The following is a 22,740-nucleotide window of genomic DNA, read 5'->3' on the forward strand; positions in this document are numbered from 1 at the left end:
TTGGGACAAAATTGCAGAAATTTTCTTTATTTTGAGGCAAATTGCAGAAATTTCCCTTATTTTGTGGCAAAAATTCTGTAATGCTTCTAATTTTGGGGCAAAAATCAGAAATTCCATTAGTTTTAAGGCATAAAGGCAGAAATTCCCCTTTTTGTGGGGCAACATTTCAGAAATTTCCTATTTTTGGAACAAAATTGCAGAAATTTTCCTTATCTTGTGGCATAAATGCAGAAATTCCCCTTATTTCAGGTCAAAAAGGCAGAAATTCCGCTAATTTGGGGGAAAATTCCTGAAATTACCCTTATTTTAGGGAAAAAGCCTGAAATTCCCCTTATTTTGTGCCAAAAAGGCAGAAATACTTCTTATTTTAGAGCAAAAAAGCAGAAATTCCACAAAATTTTGGGCAAAAATGCAGAAATTTCCCTTATTTTAAAGCAAAAACACAGTAATGCCCCTAATTTTGGGGTAAAAAGGCAAAAATTTTCCTAATTTTGGGTCAAAAATGCAGAAATTCCCCTTATTTTCGGACAAAAATGCTGAAATTCCCCTTATTATGGAGCAAAAATGCAGAAATTTTTCTTATTTCAGGTCAAAAAGAAAGAAATTCTCTTTATTTTAAGCCAAAAATACAGAAATTACTCTTATTTTAGGCCAAAAAGAATAAATTCCCCTTATTTTGGGGCAAAAAGGCAGAAATTCCCCTTATTTTAGAGCAAAAAGGCAGAAATTACCATAATTTTGTGCCAAAAAGGCAGTAATTCTACTTATTTTGGGGGAAAATGCTGAAATTTCCCTTATTTTGGAGCAAAAATGCAGAAATTTTCCTTATTTTATGGCAAAAACACAGAAAAACTCCTCATTTCAGGGCAAAAATTCAGAAATTCCTCTTATTTTGGAGCAAAAATGCAGAAAATTCCTTTATTTTAAGCCAAAAAATACAGAAATTACCCTTATTTTAGGGCAAAAAGACTAAATTCCCCCTATTTTAGGGCAAAAAGTTAATTCCCCTTTTTTTAGGGCAAAAAGGCAGAAATTCCTATTATTTTTGGGCAAAAATGCAGAAATTTCCCTTTATTTGCGGAAAAAATGCAGAAATTCCTTTTATTTTGGGCCAAATAGGCAGAAATTTCCCTTATTTTGGAGCAAAAGGATAGAAATTTATCTTATTTTAGGATAAATTTCAGAAATTTCCTTTATATTGTGGCAAAAATGCAGAAATTCCACTTATTTTGGGGTAAAAAGGCAGAAATTTCCTTTATTTTGGAACAAAATTGCAGAAATTTCCTATATTTATGGGCAAAAATGCAGTAATGCTTCAAATTTTGGGGCGAAATTCAGAAATTTCACAAATTTTGGGTCAAAAAGTCAGAAATTTCACTTATTTTGAAACAAATATGCAGAAATTCTCCTAATTTTGTGTCAAAATTGTAGAAATTCCCTTTATTTTTTGGGCAAAATTGCAGAAATTCCCTATAATTTTGGAGCAAAATTGCAGAAATTACTTTAAGTTTGGAGCAGAAAGGCAGAAATTCCCCATCTTTTGGGGCGAAAAAGTAAAAATTCCACTTATTTTGGAGCAAAATTGCATAATTTTCCCTTATTATTGGGCAAAAAGGCAGTAATGCCCCTAATTTTGAGGTAAAAAGGCAGAAATTACCCTAATTTTGGGGCCAAATCCAGAAATACCCCTTATTTGTGGCAAAAATGTAGAAATTTCCATTTTTTGCGACAAAATTGCATAAACTTCCCTTAATTTGTTGCAAAATTGCAGAAATTTCTTTTATCTTGGGACAAAAATGCAGAAATTTCCGTTATTTCAGGTCAAAAAGGCAGAAATTCCGCTAATTTGGGGGCAAATTGCAGAAATTAAACTTAATTTAAAGAAAAAAACTGGAATTCCCTTTTCTTTGTGCCAAAAAAACAGAAATTTTTATTTTAGGGCAAAAAGGCACAAATTCCACCTAATTTTTGGGCAAAATTGCAGAAATTTCCCTAATTTTGGGGCAAAATATCAGAAATTTCCCAAATTTTGTGGCAAAATTGCAGAAATTCCCTTTATTTTGGCACAAAAATGCAGAAATTCCACATTATTTTGGAGCAAAATTACAGACATTCCCTTTATTTTGGGGCAAAAAGGCAGAAATTCTTCTTATTTTAGGGCAAAAAGGCAGAAATTCCCCTTATTTTGGGGCAAAAATGCTGAAATTCCTTTTAATTTGTAGCAAAAATTCAGTAATTTTCCTTATTTTAGGGCAAAAAGACAGAAATTCTCCTTATTTTTGGCCAAAAATACAGAAATTACCCTTATTTTAGGCCAAAAAGTCTAAATTCCCCTTATTTTGAGGCAAAAAGGCAAAAATTCCCCTTATTTTAGGGGAAAAAGGCAGAAATTACCCTTAATTTTGGGAAAAATGCAGAAGTTTTCCACAATTTGGGGCAAAAAATGCAGAAATTTCCCTTATTTTGAGTGAAAAGAATAGAAATTTTTCTTATTTTAGGATAAAATTGCAGAAATTTCCCTTATTTTGTGGCAAAAATGCAGAGATTCCCATTATTTTGGGGTAATAAGGCAGAAATATCCCTTATTTTGGAACAAAATTGCAAAAATTTCCCATATTTTGGGGTAAAAATGCAGTAATGCTTCTAATTTTGGGGCAAAATTCAGAAATTTCATTAATTTTGGGCAAAAAGGCAGAAATTCCTATTATTTTGTGGCAAAAATGCAGAAATTTTTCTCTTTATGAGACAAAATTGCAGAAATTTTCTTTTTTTGGGGCAAACTGCAGAAATTTTTCTTATTTTGGGGTAAAAATTCAGTAATGCTTCTAATTTTGGGGCAACAATTCAGAATTCCCCTAATTTTGGGGCAAAAAGGCAGAAATTCTCTTTATTGTGGGGTAAAATTGCTGATATTTCCCTTTTTATGGACATAATTGCAGAAATTTCCCTTATCTTGGGGCAAAATTGCAAAAATTTCCCTTATTTTGGCGCAAAATTTCAGAAATTTCCCTTATCTTGTAGCAGAAATGTTAGAAATTCACCTTCTTTCAAGACATAAAAGCAGAAATTCCTCTTATTAGGGGGAAAAATGCAGAAAATTCCCTAATTTTAGCGTAAAAAGACTGAAATTCCATTATTTTGTGACTTAAAGGCAGAAATTCTTTTTATTTTAGGGCAAAAATCAGAAATTCCACTTAATCATGGGCAAAAATCAGAAATTCCACTTAATTTTGGGCAAAAATGCAAAAATTTTTTTATTTGGGGCAAAAAAACAGTAATGCCCCTAATTTTGGGTAAAAAAGGCATAAATTCACTAATTTTGGAGCAAAATTGCAGAAATTTCCCTAATTTTGGGACAAAATTGCAGAAATTCTTTTTATTTTGGGGCAAAATTGCAGAAATTCCCCATTATTTTGGAGCAAAATTGCAAAAATTCCCTTTATTTTGGGGCAAAAATGCAGAAATTCCCCTAATTTTAGGGCAAAATTGCAGAAATTTCCCTTATTTTGTGGCAAAATTGCAGAAATTCCCCTAATTTTGTGTTAAAATTGCAGAAATTCCCATGATTTTGAGGCAAAAATGCAGAAATTCCACTTTATTTTGGTGCAAAATATCAGAAATTCTTCTTATTTGGGATAAAAATGCAGAAATTCTCCTTATTTCGGGGCAAAAAGGCAGAAATTTCTCTTATTTTGGGGCAAAATTGCAGAAATTTCTCTTATCAGGGGAGAGAAATCCAGAAATTTCCTTTATTTCGGGTCTAAAAGGCAGTAATTCCGCTAATTTGGGGGCAAGTTGCAGAAATTAAACTTATTTTAGGGAAAAAGACTGAAATTCCCCTTATTTTTTGCCAAAAAGACAGAAATACTTCTTATTTTAGGGCAAAAATGCAGAAATTCCAATTAATTTTGGGCAAAAATGCAGAATTTTCCCTTATTTAGGGGCAAAAACCCAGTAATGCCCATAATTTAGGGGCAAAAATCAGGAATTCCCCTAATTTTGGGGCAAAAAGGCAGAAATTCCCCTTAGTGGGACAAAATTGCATAAATTTCCTTTATCTTGGGGCAAAAATGCAGAAATTCCTCTTATTTGGGGTCAAAAATGCAGAAATAACCCTTATTTTAGGGCAAAAAGACTGAAATTCCTTTTATTTTGTGCCAAGAGGGCAGAAATTCTTATTTTAGGGCAAAAAGGCAGAAATTCCACTTAATTTTAGGCTAAAATGCAGAAATTTCCCTTATTTAGCGCAAAAAGACAGTAATGCCCCTAATTTTGGGTCAAAAAGGCAGAAATTCCCCTAATTTTGGAGCAAAATTGCAGAAATTTCCCTTATTTTGGGGCAAAATTGCAGTAATTCCCCTAATTTTGTGACAAAATTGAAGAAATTCCCTTTATTTTGGATAAAATTGCCGTAATACCCCTAATTTTGGGTCATAAAGGCAGAAATTCCCCTTCTTTTGGGGCAAAAAGGCAGAAATTCCCCTAATTTTGGGCAAAATGCAGAAATTCTGCTTTTTTGGGGGCAAAAATGCAGAAATTTCCATTTTTTGGGACAAAATTACAGAAATTCCCCTTCTTTTGGGGCAAAAAGGTAGAAATTCCCCTAAATTTTTGGCAAAATTGCAGAAATTCCTTTTATTTTGTGGCAAAATTGCAGAAATTCCCCATAATTTTGGAGCAAAATTGCAGAAATTCTTCTTATTTTGGGGCAAAATTGCAGAAATCCCCCTAAATTTGTGGCAAAATGCAGAAATTCCTTTTATTTTGGGGCAGAATTGCAGAAATTCCCCATTATTTTGGAGCAAAATTGCAGAAATTCCCCTTAATTTGGGGCAAAAATGCAGAAATTACACTAATTTGGGGGCAAATAGCAGAAATTAAACTTAATTTAGGGAAAAAACTGAAATTCCACTTTCTTTGTGCCAAAAAGGCAGAAATTCTTATTTTACTGCAAAAAGGCAGAAATTCCACTTAACTTTGGGCAAAAATGCAGAAATTTCCCTTATTTGAGGCAAAAAGACAGTAATGCCCTTAATCTTGGGTCAAAATTGCAGTAATTCTCCTAATTTTGTGTCAAAATTGCAGAAATTCCCTTTATTTTGGGGCAAAATTGCAGAAATTCCCCATTATTTTGGAGCAAAATTGCAGAAATTTCCCTTAGTTTAGAGGAAACAGGCAGAAATTCCCCTTTTTTGGGGCAAAAAGGTAGAATTCCACGTATTTTGGAGAAAATTGCATAATTTTCCCTTATTATTGGGCAAAAAGGCAATAATGCCCCTAATTTTGAGGCAAAAAGGCAGAAATCACCCTAATTTTGGGGCAAAATCCAGAAATTCCTCTTATTTGGAGAAAAAATGCAGAAATTTCCATTTTTTGGGACAAAATTGCAGAAATTTCCCTTTTTATGGACATAATTGCAGAAATTTCCCTTATCTTGGGGCAAAATTGCAGAAATTTCCCTTATTTTAGGGCAAAATTGCATAAATTTCCCTTATCTTGGGGCAAAAATGTTAGAAATTCCCCTTCTTTCAAGACATAAAGGCAGAAATTCCACTTATTAGGGGGCAAAAATGCAGAAATTTCCGTTATTTAAGGGCAAAAAGACTGAAATTTCTTTTATTTTGTGACTTAAAGGCAGAAATTCTTTTTATTTTAGGGCAAAAATCAGAAATTCCACTTAATTTTGGGCAAAAATGCAAAAATTTCCTTTATTTGGGGCAAAAAAAGAGTAATGCCCTTAATTTTTGGTCAAAAAAGCAGAAATTCCCCTAATTTTGGAGCAAAATTGCAGAAATTTCTTTTATTTTGGGGCAAAATTGAAGAAATTCTTTTTTCGGGGGGCAAAATTGCAGAAATTACCCATTATTTTGGAGCAATATTGCAGAAATTCCCCTTATTTTGAGGCAAAAATGCAAAAATTCCCATAATTTTAGGGCAAAATTGAAGAAATTTCCCTTATATTGGGGCAAAATTGCAGAAATTCCCCTAATTTTTGTCAAAATTGCAGAAATTTCCTTTATTTTGAGGCAAAATGCAGAAATTCCACATTATTTTGGAGCAAAATTGCAGTAATTCCCCTTATTTTGGACAAAAAAGAAGAAATTCTCCTTATTTTGGGGCAAAAAGGCAGAAATTTCCTTTATTTTGGAGCAAAATTGCAGAAATTTCTCTTATCATGGAACAAAAATCCAGAAATTTCCCTTATTTCTGGTCCAAAAGGCAGTAATTCCGCTAATTTGGGGGCCAATTGCAGAAATTAAACTTATTTTAGGGAAAAAGACTGAAATTCCCCTTATGTTTTGCCAAAAAAGACAGAAAAACTTCTTATTTTAGGGCAAAAAGGCAAGAATTCCTATTAATTTTCGGCAAAAATGCAGAATTTTCCCTAGTTTAGGAGCAACAACCCAGTAATGCCTCTAATTTTGGGGCAAAAAGCAGAAATTCCCCTAATTTTGGGACAAAAAGCAGAAATTCCACTTATTGTGGGACAAAATTGCAGAGATTTCTCTTATTTTGGGGCAAAAATGCAGAAATTCCCCTTATTTCGGGTCAAAAATGCAGAAATTCCGTTTATTTGGGGTCAAAAATGCAGAAATAACTTTTATTTTAGGGCAAAAAGACTGAAATTCCCCTTATTTTGTGCCAAAAATGCAGAAATTCTTATTTTAGGGCAAAAAGGCAGAAATTCCACTTATTTTTGGAAAAAATGCAGAAATTTCCCTTATTTGGGGCAAAAAGACAGTAATGCCCCTAATTTTGAGTCAAAAAGGCAGAAATTCCCCTAATTTTGGAGCAAAATTGCAGAAATTTCCCTTATTTTGGGGCAAAATTGCAGTAATTCCCCTAATTTGTGTCAAAATTGCAGAAATTCCCTTTATTTTGGGGCAAAATTACAGAAAATCCCCATTATTTTGGAGCAAAATTGCAGTAATACCCCTAATTTTGGGTCAAATAGGCAGAAATTCTCCTTCTTTTGGGGCAAAAAGGTAGAAATTCCACTTGTTTTGGAGCAAAATTGCATAATTTTCCCTTATATTTGGACAAAAAGGCAGTAATGCCCCTCATTTGGGGGCAAAAAGGCAGAAATTCCCCTAATTTTGGGGCAAAATGCAGAAATTCTCCTTATTTAGGGGCAAAAATGCAGAAATTTCCATTTTTTGGGACAAATTTGCAGAAATTCCTTTTATTTGGGGGCAAAAAGTTAGAAATTCCACTTATTTTGGAGCAAAATTCCATAATTTTCCCTTATGATTGGGCAAAAAGGCAGTAATGCTTCTCATTTGGGGGCAAAAAGGCAGAAATTCCCCTAAATTTGTGGCAAAATTGCAGAAATTCCTTTTATTTTGGGGCAAAATTGCAGAAATTCCCCATTATTTTTGAGCAAAATTGCAGAAATTTTCCTAATTTTGGGGCAAAATTGCAGAAATTCCCCTAAATTTGTGGCAAAATTGCAGAAATTCCTTTTATTTTGGGGCAAAATTGCAGAAATTCCCCATTATTTTGGAGCAAAATTGCAGAAATTCCCCTTATTTTGGGAAAAAATTGCAGAAATTCCCCTTAGTTTGTGGCAAAAAGGCAGAAATTCCCCCTTTTTTAGGGCAAAAAGGTAGAAATCCCCCTAATTTTGGAGCAAAATTGCAGAAATTTTCTTAATTTTGGAGCAAAATTGCAGAAATTCTTCTTATTTTGTGGCAAAATTGCAAATATTCCCTTTCTTTTGGGGCAAAATTGAAGAAATTCACCATTATTTTGGAGCAAAATTGCAGGAATTCCCTAATTTTGTGTCAAAATTGCAGAAATTCCCTTCTTTTTGAGGCAAAAATGCCGAAATTCCACATTTTTTTGGAGCAAAATTCAAAAATTCCCTTTATTTGGGGTAAAAAGGCAGAAATTCTCTTTATTTTCGGGCAAAAATGCAGAAATTTCCCTTAATTTGGGGCAAAATTGCAGAAATTTCTCTTATCATTGGACAGAAATCCAGAAATTTCTCTTCTTTTGGGTTTAAAAGGCAGTGATTCCGCTAATTTGGGTGCAAATTGCAGAAATTAAACTTATTTTAGAAAAAAAGACTGAAATTCCTCTTATTTTTTGCTAAAAATACAGAAATACTTCTTAATTTAGGGCTAGAAGGCAGAAATTCCAATTAATTTTGGGCAAAAATGCAGAATTTTCATTTATTTTGGGGCAAAAACACAGTAATGCCCCTAATTTTGGGGCAAAAAGCAGAAATTCCCCTAATTTTGGGGCAAAATGCAGAAATTCCCCTTATTTGGGGGTAAAAATGCAGAATTTTCCATTTTTGGGGACAAAATTGCAGAAATTTCTTTTATTTTGGGTCAAAAAGGCAGAAATTCTGCTTATTTGGGCGCAAATTGCAGAAATTACCCTTATTTTAGGGCAAAAAGAATAAATTCCCCTCAGTTTGTGCCAAAAAGGCAGAAATTCTTTTTATTTTAGGTCAAAAAGGCAGAAATTCCACTTAATTTTGGACAAAAAGGCAGAAATTTGCCTTATTTTGGGGCAAAATTGCAGAAAATTTCCTTATTTTGGAACAAAAATGCAGAAATTTCCCGTATTTTAGGGCAAAATTGCAGATAATTCCCTCATTTTGGAGCAAAACTGAAGAAATTCCCCTTATTTTGGAACAAAATTGAAGAAATTCCCCTTATTTTGTTTCAAAAAGAAAGAAATTCCTTTTATTTTGGAGCAAAATTTCAGAAGTTTCCCTTATTTTGGTGCAAAATTGCATAAATTTCCCTTATAATGGGGCAAAAAGAAAGAAATTCCCCTAATTTTGGGGCAAAAAGGCAGAAATTTCCCTTATTTTGGGGCAAAAATGATGAAATTCCCCTTATTTTGGAGCAAAAATGCAGAAATTTTCCTTATTTTAGGGCAAAAAGACAGAAATTCTTTTTATTTCAGGGCAAAAATACCGAAATTCCCCTTATTTTGGGGCAAAAATGCAGAAATTCCCCTTATTTTAAGCCAAAAATACAGAAATTACCCTTAATTTAGGGCAAAAAGACTAAATTCCCCTATTTTGGGGCAAAAAGCTAAATTCCTCTTATTTTAGGGCAAAAAGGCAGAAATTCCCCTTATTTTTGGGAAAAACTGCAGAAATTTCTTTTAATTTGAGGCAATAATGCAGAAATTCTCCTTTATTTTGGGCCAAATAGGCAGAAATTTCCCTTATTTTGGAGCAAAAGGATAGAAATTTAACTAATTTTAGGATAAAATTGCAGAAATGTCCCTTATTTTGTAACAAAAATGCAAAAATTCCCATTATTTTGGGGTAAAAAGGCAGAACTTTCCCTTATTTTGGAACAAAATTGCAGAAATTTCCCATATTTTAAGGCAAAAATGCAGTAATGCTTCTAATTTTGGGGCAAAATTCAGAAATTTCAATAATTTTGGGTCAAAAATGCAGAAATTCCTCTTATTTTGGGGCAAAAATGCAGAAATTTTACTTTTTTAAGACACAATTGCAGAAATTTCCTTTATTTTGAGGCAAATTGCAGAAATTTCCCTTATTTTGTGGCAAAAATTCTGTAATTCTTCTAATTTTGGGGCAAAAATCAGAAATTCTATTAGTTTTGGGGCAAAAAGGCAAAAATTCCCCTTTTTGTGGGGCAACATTGCAGAAATTTCCCTTTTTTGGAACAAAATTGCAGAAATTTCCCTTATTTTGGGCAAAAAAGCAGAAATTTCCCTTATCTTGTGGCAACAATGCAGAAATTCCCCTTATTTCAGGTCAAAAAGGCAGCAATTCCACTTATTTGGGGGAAAATTCTTTAAATTACCCTTATTTTAGGGAAAAGCCTGAAATTTCCCTTATTTTGTGCCAAAAAGGCAGAAATTCTTCTTATTTTAGAGCAAAAAGGCAGAAATTCCACAAAATTTTGGGATAAAATGCAGAAATTTCCCTTATTTTGAAGCAGAAACACAGTAATACCCCTAATTTTGGGGCAAAAAGTCAAAATATCCCCTAATTTTGGGGCAAAAATCAGAAATTCCCCTTATTTTGGGGCAAAAATGCTGAAATTCCCATTATTATGGAGCACAAATGCAGAAATTTTTCTTATTTCAGGTCAAAAAGACAGAAATTCTCCTTATTTTAAACCAAAAATACAGAAATTACTCTTATTTTAGGCCAAAAAGACTAAATTCCCCTTATTTTGGGGCAAAAAGGCAAAAAATTCCCCTTATTTTAGAGCGAAAAGGCAGAAATTATCCCTTATTTTGGGGCAAAATTGTAGAAATTTCCCTTATCTTGGGGCAAAAATTCAGAAATTCCCCTTATTTCGGGTCAAAAATGGAGAAATTCCGCTTATTTGGGGTGAAAAATGCAGAAATAAACATTTTTTTAGGGCAAAACGACTGAAATTCCCCTTATATTGTGCCAAAAGGGCAGAAATTTTTATTTTATGGCAAAAAGGCAGAAATTCCACTTAATTTTTGGAAAAAATGCAGAAATTTCCCTTAATTGGGGCAAAAAAACAGTAATGCCCCTAATTTTGGGTCAAAAAAGCAGAAATTCCCCTAATTCTGGAGCAAAATTGCAGAAATTTCCCTTATTTTGGGGTAAAATGGCAGAAATTCCCCTAATTTTCTTTCAAAATTGCAAAAATTCCCTTTATTTTCCTGCAAAATTTCAGAAATTCCCCATTAGTTTGGAGCAAAATTGCAGTAATACCCCTAATTTTGGGTCAAAAAGGCAGATATTTTCCTTCGTTAGGGCAAAAATGTAGAAATTCCACTTATTTTGAAGCAAAATTGCATAATTTTCCCTTATTATTGGGCAAAAGGGAAGTAATGTCCCTAATTTTGGGGCAAAAAGGCAGAAATTCCCCTAATTTTGGGACAAAATACAGAAATTCTCCTTATTTGGGGGCAAAAATGCAGAAATTTCCATTTTTTGGGACAAAATTGCAGAAATTTCCCTTATTTGTGGCAAAATTGCAGAAATTTCTTTTATCTTGGGGAATAATGCAGAAATTCCCCTTATTTCAGGTCAAAAATGCAGAAATTCCGCTATTTGGGGTCAAAAATGAAGAAATTACCCTTATTTTAGGGCAAAAAGACTGAAATTCATTATATTTTGTGCCAAAAAAACAGAAATTTTTATTTTAGGGCAAAAATGAAGAAATTCCACTTAATTTTGGACAAAAATGCAGAAATTTCCCTTATTTGGGCAAAAAGAGAGTAATGCCCCTAATTTTGTGTCAAAAAGGCAGAAATTCCCATAATTTTGGGGCAAAATTGCAGAAATTTCCCTATTTTGGGGCAAAATTGCAGTAATTCCCCTAATTTTGTGTCAAAATTCCAGAAATTCCATTTATTTTGGGGCGAAATGGCAGAAAATCCCCTTACTTGGGGGCAAAAATGCTGAAATTCGCCTTATTTTGGAGCAAAAATGCAGAAATTTTCCTTATTTTAGGGCAAAAATACAGAAATTCTCCTTATTTCAGGGCAAAAATACAGAAATTGCCCTTATTTTGGGGCAAAAATACAGAAATTCCCCTTAATTTAAGCCAAAAATATAGAAATTACCATTGTTTTAGGGCAAAAAGACTAAATTCCCCCTATTTTGGGGCCAAAAGATAAATTCCACTTATTTTAGGGCAAAAAGGCAGAAAATCCCCTTATTTTGGGGCAAAAACGCAGATATTTCTTTTAATTTGGGGCAAAAATGCAGAAATTCCCCTTATTTTGGGCCAAATAGGAAGATTTCTTATATTTTGGGGCTAAAGGATAGAAATTTAATTTATTTTAGGATAAAATTGCAGAAATTTCCCTTATTTTGTGGCAAAAATGCAGAAATTCTTATTATTTGGGGGTAAAAAGGCAGAACTTTCCCTTATTTTGAAACAAAATTGCAGAAATTTCCCATATTTCGGAGCAAAAATGCAGTAATGCTTTTAATTTTGGGGTAAAATTCAGAAATTTCTCTAATTTTGGGTCAAAATACAGAAATTCCTCATATTTTGGGGCAAAAATGCAGAAATGTCCTTTATTTTGAGGCAAATTGCAGGAATTTCCCTTATATTGTAGCAAAAATTCTGTAATGCTTTTAATTTTGGGGCAAAAATCAGAAATTCCATTAGTTTTGTGGCAAAAAGGCAGAAATTCTTCTTTTTGTGGGACAACGTTGCAGAAATTTCCCTTTTTTAGAACAGAATTGCAGATTTTTCCCTTAATTTTGGGCAAAATTGCAGAAATTTCCTTTATCTTGTGGCAAAAATGCAGAAATTCTCCTTATTTCAGGTCAAAAAGGCAGAAATTCCGCTTATTTGGGGGAAAATTCATGAAATTACCCTTATTTTATGGAAAAAGCCTGAAATTCCTCTTATTTTGTGCCAAAAAGGCAGAAATTCTTCTTATTTTAGAGCAAAAAGGCAGAAATTCCACAAAATTTTGGGCAAAAATGCAGAAATTTCCCTTATTTTGTAGCAAAAACACAGTAATACCCCTAATTTTGGGGCCAAAAGGCAAAAATTCCCCTAATTTTGGGCCAAAAATTAAGAAATTCCTTATATTTTGGGGCAAAAATACTGAAATTCCCCTTATTATGGAGCAAAAATGCAGAAATTTTTCTTATTTATGTCAAAAACAGAAATTCTCCTTATTTTAAAAGAAAAATACATAAATTACTCTTATTTTAGGCCAAAAAGACCAAATTCCTTTTATTTTGGGGCAAAAAGGCAAAAATTTTTCTTTTATTTTAGAGCAAAAAGGCAGAAATTTCCCTTATTTTGGGGCAAAATTGTAGAAATTTCCCTTATCTTGGGGCAAAAATGCAGAAATTCCACTTATTTGGCGTCAAAAATGCAGAAATAACCCTTATTTTAGGGCAAAAAGACTGAAATTCCCCTTATTTTGTGCCAAAAGAACAGAAATTCTTATTTTAGGGCAAAGAGGCAGAAATTCCACTTAATTTTGGGAAAAAATGCAGAAATATCCCTTATTTGTGGCAAAAAGACAGTAATGCCCATAATTTTGTGTCAAAAAGGCCAAAATTCCCCTAATTTTGGAGCAAAATTGCAGAAATTTCCCTTATTTTAGGGCAAAATTGCAGTAATACCCTTAATTTTTGGTCAAAAAGGCAGAAATTCCCCTTCTTTTGGGGCAAAAATGTAGAAATTCCACTTATTTTGGAGCAAAATTGCATAATATTCCCTTATTATTGGACAAAAAGGAAGTAATGCCCCTAATTTTTGGGCAAAAATGCAGAAATTTCCCTAATCTTGGGGCAAAATGCAGAAATTCTCTTTATTTGGGGGCAAAACTGCAGAAATTTCCATTTTTTGGGACAAAATTGCAGAAATTTCCCTTATTTTAGGAAAAAAATGCAAAAAAATTCTTTTATCTTGGGGAAAAAATGCAGAACTTGCCCTTATTTCCGGTCAAAAAGGCAGAAATTCCGCTTATTTGGGGTCAAAATGCAGAAATTACCCTTATTTTAGGGCAAAAAGACTGAAATTCCCCATATTTTGTGCCAAAAAAACAGAAATTCTTATTTTAGGGCAAAAAGGAAGAAATTCCACTTAATTTTGGACAAAAATGCAGATATTTCCCTTATTTGGGCAAAAAGACAGTAATGCCCCTAATTTTGTGTCAAAAAGGCAGAAATTCCCATAATTTTGGAGCAAAATTGCAGAAATTTCCCTTATTTTGGGGCAAAATTGCAGTAATTCCCCTAATTTTGTGTCAAAATTCCAGAAATTCCCTTTATTTTGGGGCAAAATTGCAGAAATTCCCCTTATTTGGGGGCAAAAATGCTTAAATTCCTTTTATTTTGGAGCAAAAATGCAGAAATTTTCCTTATTTTAGGGCAAAAAGACAGAAATTCTCCTTATTTCAGGGCAAAAATACAGAAATTTCCTTTATTTTGGGGCAAAAATACAGAAATTCCCCTTATTTTAAGCCAAAAATACAGAAATTACCATTATTTTAGGGCAAAAATAATAATTCCCCCTATTTTGGGGCAAAAAGGTAAATTCCCCTTATTTTAGGGCAAAAAGGCAGAAATTCCCCTTATTTTTGGGCAAAAATGCAGAAATTTCTTTTAATTTGGGGCAAAAATGCAGAAATTCCCCTTATTTTGGGCCAAATAGGCAGAAATTTCCCTTATTTTGGGGCTAAAGTATAGAAATTTAATTTATTTTAGGGTAAAATTGCAGAAATTTCCATTATTTTGTGGCAAAAATGCAGAAATTCCCATTATTTTGGGGTAAAAAGGCAGAACTTTCCCTTATTTTGGAACAAAATTGCAGAAATTTCCCATATTTTGGAGCAAAAATGCAGTAATGCTTTTAATTTTGGGGTAAAATTCAGAAATTTCTCTAATTTTGGGTCAAAATACAGAAATTCCTCTTATTTTGGGGCAAAAATGTAGAAATGTCCTTTATTAGGGGCAAATTGCAAAAATTTTCCTTATTTTGTGGCAAAAATTCTGTAATGCTTTTAATTTTGGGGCAAAAATCAGAAATTCCATTAGTTTTGTGGCAAAAAGGCAGAAATTCTTCTTTTTGTGGGACAACATTGCAGAAATTACCATTTTTTGGAACAGAATTGCAGATTTTTTCCTTATTTTTGGGCAAAATTGCAGATATTTCCCTTATCTTGTGGCAAAAATGCAGAAATTCCCCTTATTTTAGGTCAAAAAGGCAGAAATTCCGCTTATTTGGGGGAAAATTCCTGAAATTACCTTTATTTTAGGAAAAAAGCCTGAAATTCCCCTTATTTTGTGCCAAAAAGGCAGAAATTCTTCTTATTTTAGAGCAAAAATGCAGAAATTCCACAAAATTTTGGGCAAAAATGCAGGAATTTCCATTATCTTGGAGCAAAAAAACAGTAATACCCCTAATTTTGGGGCAAAATGCAAAAATTCCTTTAATTTTGGGGCAAAAATTAAGAAATTCCTTTTATTTTGGGGCAAAAATGCTGAAATTCCCCTTATTATGAAGCAAAAATGCAGAAATTTTTCTTATTTGAGGTCAAAAAGACAGAAATTCTCCTTATGTTAAACCAAAAATACATAAATTACTCTTATTTTAGGCCAAAAAGACCAAATTCCTCTTATTTTGGGGCAATAAGGCAAAAATTTTACTTTCATTTTAGAGCAAAAATGTAGAAATTTCCCTTATTTTGAGGCAAAATTGTAGAAATTTCCCTTATCTTGGGGCAAAAATGCAGAAATTCCGCTTATTTTGCGTCAAAAATGCAGAAATAACCTTTATTTTAGGGCAAAAAGACAGAAATTCTCTTTATTTCAGGGCAAAATACAGAAATTCCCCTAATTTTGAGGCAAAAATAAAGGAATTCCCCTTAATTTAAGCCAAAAATCTAGAAATTACAATTATTTTAGGACAAAAAGACTAAATTCCCCCTATTTTGGGGCCAAAAGATAAATTCCCCTTATTTTAGGGCAATAAGGCAGAAAATCCCCTTATTTTGGGGCAAAAATGCAGAAATTTCTTTTAATTTGGGGCAAAAATGCAGAAAATCCCATTATTTTGCGGTAAAAAGGCAGAACTTTCCCTTATTTTGGAACAAAATTGCAGAAATTTCCCATATTTTGGAGCAAAAATGCAGTAATGCTTTTAATTTTGGGGTAAAATTCAGAAATTTCTCTAATTTTGGGTCAAAATACAGAAATTCCTCTTATTTTGGGGCAAAAATGCAGAAATGTCCTTTATTTTGAGGCAAATAGCAGAAATTTCCCTTATATTGTGGCAAAAATTCTGTAATGCTTTTAATTTTGGGGCAAAAATCAGAAATTCCATTAGTTTTGTGGCGAAAAGGCAGAAATTCTTCTTTTTGTGGGACAACGTTGCAGAAATTTCCCTTTTTTAGAACAGAATTGCAGATTTTTCCCTTAATTTTGGGCAAAATTGCAGAAATTTCCTTTATCTTGTGGCAAAAATGCAGAAATTCCCCTTATTTCAGGTCAAAAAGGCAGAAATTCCGCTTATTTGGGGGAAAATTCATGAAATTACCCTTATTTTATGGAAAAAGCCTGAAATTCCCCTTATTTTGTGCCAAAAAGGCAGAAATTCTTCTTATTTTAGAGCAAAAAGGCAGAAATTCCACAAAATTTTGGGCAAAAATGCAGAAATTTCCCTTATTTTGTAGCAAAAACACAGTAATACCCCTAATTTTGGGGCCAAAAGGCAAAAATTCCTCTAATTTTGGGCCAAAAATTAAGAAATTCCTTTTATTTTGGGGCAAAAATACTGAAATTCCCCTTATTATGGAGCAAAAATGCAGAAATTTTTCTTATTTATGTGAAAAACAGAAATTCTCCTTATTTTAAAAGAAAAAATACATAAATTACTCTTATTTTAGGCCAAAAAGACCAAATTCCTCTTATTTTGGGGCAAAAAGGCAAAAATTTTTTTTTTATTTTAGAGCAAAAAGGCAGAAATTTCCCTTATTTTGGGGCAAAATTGTAGAAATTTCCCATATCTGCGGGCAAAAATGCAGAAATTCCACTTATTTGACGTCAAAAATGCAGAAATAGCTCTTATTTTACGGCAAAAAGACTGAAATTCCCCTTATTTTGTGCCAAAAGGGCAGAAATTCTTATTTTAGGGCAAAGAGGCAGAATTTCCACTTAATTTTAGGAAAAAATGCAGAAATTTCTTTTATTTGTGGCAAAAAGACAGTAATGCCCATAATTTTGTGTCAAAAAGGCCAAAATTCCCCTAATTTTGGAGCAAAATTGCAGAAATTTCCCTTATTTTAGGGCAAAATTGCAGTAATACCCCTAATTTTTGGTCAAAAAGGCAGAAATTCCCCTTCTTTTGGGGCAAAAATTTAGAAATTCCACTTATTTTGGAGCAAAATTGCAGAAATTTCCCTTATTTTGGGGCAAAATTGCAGTAATTCCCCTAATTTTGTATCAAAATTCCAGAAATTCCCTTTATTTTGGGGCAAAATTGCAGAAATTCCCCTTATTTGGGGGCAAAAATGCTTAAATTCCTTTTATTTTGGAGCAAAAATGCAGAAATTTTCCTTATTTTAGGGCAAAAAGACAGAAATTCTCCTTATTTCAGGGCAAAAATACAGAAATTTCCTTTATTTTGGGGCAAAAATACAGAAATTCCCCTTATTTTAAGCCAAAAATACAGAAATTACCATTATTTTAGGGCAAAAATAATAATTCCCCCTATTTTGGGGCAAAAAGGTAAATTCCCCTTATTTTAGGGCAAAAAGGCAGAAATTCCCCTTATTTTTGGGCAAAAATGCAGAAATTTCTTTTAATTTGGGGCAAAAATGCAGAAATTCCCCTTATTTTGGGCCAAATAGGCAGAAATTTCCCTTATTTTGGGGCTAAAGTATAGAAATTTAATTTATTTTAGGGTAAAATTGCAGAAATTTCCATTATTTTGTGGCAAAAATGCAGAAATTCCCATTATTTTGGGGTAAAAAGGCAGAACTTTCCCTTATTTTGGAACAAAATTGCAGAAATTTCCCATATTTTGGAGCAAAAATGCAGTAATGCTTTTAATTTTGGGGTAAAATTCAGAAATTTCTCTAATTTTGGGTCAAAATACAGAAATTCCTCTTATTTTGGGGCAAAAATGCAGAAATGTCCTTTATTTTGAGGCAAATAGCAGAAATTTCCCTTATATTGTGGCAAAAATTCTGTAATGCTTTTAATTTTGGGGCAAAAATCAGAAATTCCATTAGTTTTGTGGCGAAAAGGCAGAAATTCTTCTTTTTGTGGGACAACGTTGCAGAAATTTCCCTTTTTTAGAACAGAATTGCAGATTTTTCCCTTAATTTTGGGCAAAATTGCAGAAATTTCCTTTATCTTGTGGCAAAAATGCAGAAATTCCCCTTATTTCAGGTCAAAAAGGCAGAAATTCCGCTTATTTGGGGGAAAATTCATGAAATTACCCTTATTTTATGGAAAAAGCCTGAAATTCCCCTTATTTTGTGCCAAAAAGGCAGAAATTCTTCTTATTTTAGAGCAAAAAGGCAGAAATTCCACAAAATTTTGGGCAAAAATGCAGAAATTTCCCTTATTTTGTAGCAAAAACACAGTAATACCCCTAATTTTGGGGCCAAAAGGCAAAAATTCCTCTAATTTTGGGCCAAAAATTAAGAAATTCCTTTTATTTTGGGGCAAAAATACTGAAATTCCCCTTATTATGGAGCAAAAATGCAGAAATTTTTCTTATTTATGTGAAAAACAGAAATTCTCCTTATTTTAAAAGAAAAAATACATAAATTACTCTTATTTTAGGCCAAAAAGACCAAATTCCTCTTATTTTGGGGCAAAAAGGCAAAAATTTTTTTTTTATTTTAGAGCAAAAAGGCAGAAATTTCCCTTATTTTGGGGCAAAATTGTAGAAATTTCCCATATCTGCGGGCAAAAATGCAGAAATTCCACTTATTTGACGTCAAAAATGCAGAAATAGCTCTTATTTTACGGCAAAAAGACTGAAATTCCCCTTATTTTGTGCCAAAAGGGCAGAAATTCTTATTTTAGGGCAAAGAGGCAGAATTTCCACTTAATTTTAGGAAAAAATGCAGAAATTTCTTTTATTTGTGGCAAAAAGACAGTAATGCCCATAATTTTGTGTCAAAAAGGCCAAAATTCCCCTAATTTTGGAGCAAAATTGCAGAAATTTCCCTTATTTTAGGGCAAAATTGCAGTAATACCCCTAATTTTTGGTCAAAAAGGCAGAAATTCCCCTTCTTTTGGGGCAAAAATTTAGAAATTCCCATAATTTTGGAGCAAAATTGCAGAAATTTCCCTTATTTTGGGGCAAAATTGCAGTAATTCCCCTAATTTTGTGTCAAAATTCCAGAAATTCCCTTTATTTTGGGGCAAAATTGCAGAAATTCCCCTTATTTGGGGGCAAAAATGCTTAAATTCCTTTTATTTTGGAGCAAAAATGCAGAAATTTTCCTTATTTTAGGGCAAAAAGACAGAAATTCTCCTTATTTCAGGGCAAAAATACAGAAATTTCCTTTATTTTGGGGCAAAAATACAGAAATTCCCCTTATTTTAAGCCAAAAATACAGAAATTACCATTATTTTAGGGCAAAAATAATAATTCCCCCTATTTTGGGGCAAAAAGGTAAATTCCCCTTATTTTAGGGCAAAAAGGCAGAAATTCCCCTTATTTTTGGGCAAAAATGCAGAAATTTCTTTTAATTTGGGGCAAAAATGCAGAAATTCCCCTTATTTTGGGCCAAATAGGCAGAAATTTCCCTTATTTTGGGGCTAAAGTATAGAAATTTAATTTATTTTAGGGTAAAATTGCAGAAATTTCCATTATTTTGTGGCAAAAATGCAGAAATTCCCATTATTTTGGGGTAAAAAGGCAGAACTTTCCCTTATTTTGGAACAAAATTGCAGAAATTTCCCATATTTTGGAGCAAAAATGCAGTAATGCTTTTAATTTTGGGGTAAAATTCAGAAATTTCTCTAATTTTGGGTCAAAATACAGAAATTCCTCTTATTTTGGGGCAAAAATGTAGAAATGTCCTTTATTAGGGGCAAATTGCAAAAATTTTCCTTATTTTGTGGCAAAAATTCTGTAATGCTTTTAATTTTGGGGCAAAAATCAGAAATTCCATTAGTTTTGTGGCAAAAAGGCAGAAATTCTTCTTTTTGTGGGACAACATTGCAGAAATTACCATTTTTTGGAACAGAATTGCAGATTTTTTCCTTATTTTTGGGCAAAATTGCAGATATTTCCCTTATCTTGTGGCAAAAATGCAGAAATTCCCCTTATTTTAGGTCAAAAAGGCAGAAATTCCGCTTATTTGGGGGAAAATTCCTGAAATTACCTTTATTTTAGGAAAAAAGCCTGAAATTCCCCTTATTTTGTGCCAAAAAGGCAGAAATTCTTCTTATTTTAGAGCAAAAATGCAGAAATTCCACAAAATTTTGGGCAAAAATGCAGGAATTTCCATTATCTTGGAGCAAAAAAACAGTAATACCCCTAATTTTGGGGCAAAATGCAAAAATTCCTTTAATTTTGGGGCAAAAATTAAGAAATTCCTTTTATTTTGGGGCAAAAATGCTGAAATTCCCCTTATTATGAAGCAAAAATGCAGAAATTTTTCTTATTTGAGGTCAAAAAGACAGAAATTCTCCTTATGTTAAACCAAAAATACATAAATTACTCTTATTTTAGGCCAAAAAGACCAAATTCCTCTTATTTTGGGGCAATAAGGCAAAAATTTTACTTTCATTTTAGAGCAAAAATGTAGAAATTTCCCTTATTTTGAGGCAAAATTGTAGAAATTTCCCTTATCTTGGGGCAAAAATGCAGAAATTCCGCTTATTTTGCGTCAAAAATGCAGAAATAACCTTTATTTTAGGGCAAAAAGACAGAAATTCTCTTTATTTCAGGGCAAAATACAGAAATTCCCCTAATTTTGAGGCAAAAATAAAGGAATTCCCCTTAATTTAAGCCAAAAATCTAGAAATTACAATTATTTTAGGACAAAAAGACTAAATTCCCCCTATTTTGGGGCCAAAAGATAAATTCCCCTTATTTTAGGGCAATAAGGCAGAAAATCCCCTTATTTTGGGGCAAAAATGCAGAAATTTCTTTTAATTTGGGGCAAAAATGCAGAAAATCCCATTATTTTGCGGTAAAAAGGCAAAACTTTCCCTTATTTTGGAACAAAATTGCAGAAATTTCCCATATTTTGGAGCAAAAATGCAGTAATGCTTTTAATTTTGGGGTAAAATTCAGAAATTTCTCTAATTTTGGGTCAAAATACAGAAATTCCTCTTATTTTGGGGCAAAAATGCAGAAATGTCCTTTATTTTGAGGCAAATAGCAGAAATTTCCCTTATATTGTGGCAAAAATTCTGTAATGCTTTTAATTTTGGGGCAAAAATCAGAAATTCCATTAGTTTTGTGGCGAAAAGGCAGAAATTCTTCTTTTTGTAGAACAACGTTGCAGAAATTTCCCTTTTTTAGAACAGAATTGCAGATTTTTCCCTTAATTTTGGGCAAAATTGCAGAAATTTCCTTTATCTTGTGGCAAAAATGCAGAAATTCCCCTTATTTCAGGTCAAAAAGGCAGAAATTCCGCTTATTTGGGGGAAAATTCATGAAATTACCCTTATTTTATGGAAAAAGCCTGAAATTCCCCTTATTTTGTGCCAAAAAGGCAGAAATTCTTCTTATTTTAGAGCAAAAAGGCAGAAATTCCACAAAATTTTGGGCAAAAATGCAGAAATTTACCTTATTTTGTAGCAAAAACACAGTAATACCCCTAATTTTGGGGCCAAAAGGCAAAAATTCCTCTAATTTTGGGCCAAAAATTAAGAAATTCCTTTTATTTTGGGGCAAAAATACTGAAATTCCCCTTATTATGGAGCAAAAATGCAGAAATTTTTCTTATTTATGTGAAAAACAGAAATTCTCCTTATTTTAAAAGAAAAAATACATAAATTACTCTTATTTTAGGCCAAAAAGACCAAATTCCTCTTATTTTGGGGCAAAAAGGCAAAAATTTTTTTTTTATTTTAGAGCAAAAAGGCAGAAATTTCCCTTATTTTGGGGCAAAATTGTAGAAATTTCCCATATCTGCGGGCAAAAATGCAGAAATTCCACTTATTTGACGTCAAAAATGCAGAAATAGCTCTTATTTTACGGCAAAAAGACTGAAATTCCCCTTATTTTGTGCCAAAAGGGCAGAAATTCTTATTTTAGGGCAAAGAGGCAGAATTTCCACTTAATTTTAGGAAAAAATGCAGAAATTTCTTTTATTTGTGGCAAAAAGACAGTAATGCCCATAATTTTGTGTCAAAAAGGCCAAAATTCCCCTAATTTTGGAGCAAAATTGCAGAAATTTCCCTTATTTTAGGGCAAAATTGCAGTAATACCCCTAATTTTTGGTCAAAAAGGCAGAAATTCCCCTTCTTTTGGGGCAAAAATTTAGAAATTCCCATAATTTTGGAGCAAAATTGCAGAAATTTCCCTTATTTTGGGGCAAAATTGCAGTAATTCCCCTAATTTTGTGTCAAAATTCCAGAAATTCCCTTTATTTTGGGGCAAAATTGCAGAAATTCCCCTTATTTGGGGGCAAAAATGCTTAAATTCCTTTTATTTTGGAGCAAAAATGCAGAAATTTTCCTTATTTTAGGGCAAAAAGACAGAAATTCTCCTTATTTCAGGGCAAAAATACAGAAATTTCCTTTATTTTGGGGCAAAAATACAGAAATTCCCCTTATTTTAAGCCAAAAATACAGAAATTACCATTATTTTAGGGCAAAAATAATAATTCCCCCTATTTTGGGGCAAAAAGGTAAATTCCCCTTATTTTAGGGCAAAAAGGCAGAAATTCCCCTTATTTTTGGGCAAAAATGCAGAAATTTCTTTTAATTTGGGGCAAAAATGCAGAAATTCCCCTTATTTTGGGCCAAATAGGCAGAAATTTCCCTTATTTTGGGGCTAAAGTATAGAAATTTAATTTATTTTAGGGTAAAATTGCAGAAATTTCCATTATTTTGTGGCAAAAATGCAGAAATTCCCATTATTTTGGGGTAAAAAGGCAGAACTTTCCCTTATTTTGGAACAAAATTGCAGAAATTTCCCATATTTTGGAGCAAAAATGCAGTAATGCTTTTAATTTTGGGGTAAAATTCAGAAATTTCTCTAATTTTGGGTCAAAATACAGAAATTCCTCTTATTTTGGGGCAAAAATGCAGAAATGTCCTTTATTTTGAGGCAAATAGCAGAAATTTCCCTTATATTG

This window comes from Micromys minutus (genome assembly GCF_963924665.1).
Source record: "Micromys minutus genome assembly, chromosome: 28".
In the NCBI taxonomy this organism is placed as follows: domain Eukaryota; kingdom Metazoa; phylum Chordata; class Mammalia; order Rodentia; family Muridae; genus Micromys; species Micromys minutus.